The 411-nt window shown below is 27.0% G+C and overlaps 2 protein-coding genes across 2 annotated transcripts in view; one reads left to right on the forward strand and one right to left on the reverse strand.

Annotated features, from left to right (window-relative positions):
• LOC116850297 (putative inorganic phosphate cotransporter) overlaps positions 1-411 on the reverse strand; it is a 60,804-nt gene that overhangs the window by 11,302 nt on the left and 49,091 nt on the right. The gene's annotated exons all lie outside the window — the stretch shown is intronic.
• LOC116850298 overlaps positions 278-411 on the forward strand; it is a 94,464-nt gene continuing 94,330 nt past the window's right edge. The window contains exon 1 of the mRNA XM_032828409.1: positions 278-360. The gene's annotated coding sequence lies outside the window, so the exon portion shown is untranslated. The remainder of the gene's footprint in view (positions 361-411) is intronic.

The following is a 411-nucleotide window of genomic DNA, read 5'->3' on the forward strand; positions in this document are numbered from 1 at the left end:
AATTATCATTGGTTCACTACATTACATCAATATCGAATGTTGCATTGTTTCAATATCTATCAGCAAATTATCCAATAAACAACAAGTAAAAATTATATAACTATTATTTGGTGTTTGCTAGGTATGTTATAATATACTGTGAACAATATAAGGATACATTATCCAACAAAAATCCAACAAAAAAAATTAAAAAATCCAAGAAAATCCAAATTAAACAAATCGAGTTATTAAATTTTGAGAGAAACTTTTAAAAAATATTATTTAAAACAATAGTGTTGTTTCATCAAATGACATCCCACACAGCACGTAATATTGCAGAAATATTGCAGTGATATTGCAATATAATGGTAATATTACAGGGTCCGCCATCAAAATCCGGACAAATTTCAATTTGAATTTCCCGCCTCATTT

Source organism: Odontomachus brunneus, unplaced genomic scaffold, assembly GCF_010583005.1.
Source record: "Odontomachus brunneus isolate Ranch 3 - 2012 unplaced genomic scaffold, Obru_v1 Obru_scaffold_142, whole genome shotgun sequence".
NCBI lineage: Eukaryota > Metazoa > Arthropoda > Insecta > Hymenoptera > Formicidae > Odontomachus > Odontomachus brunneus.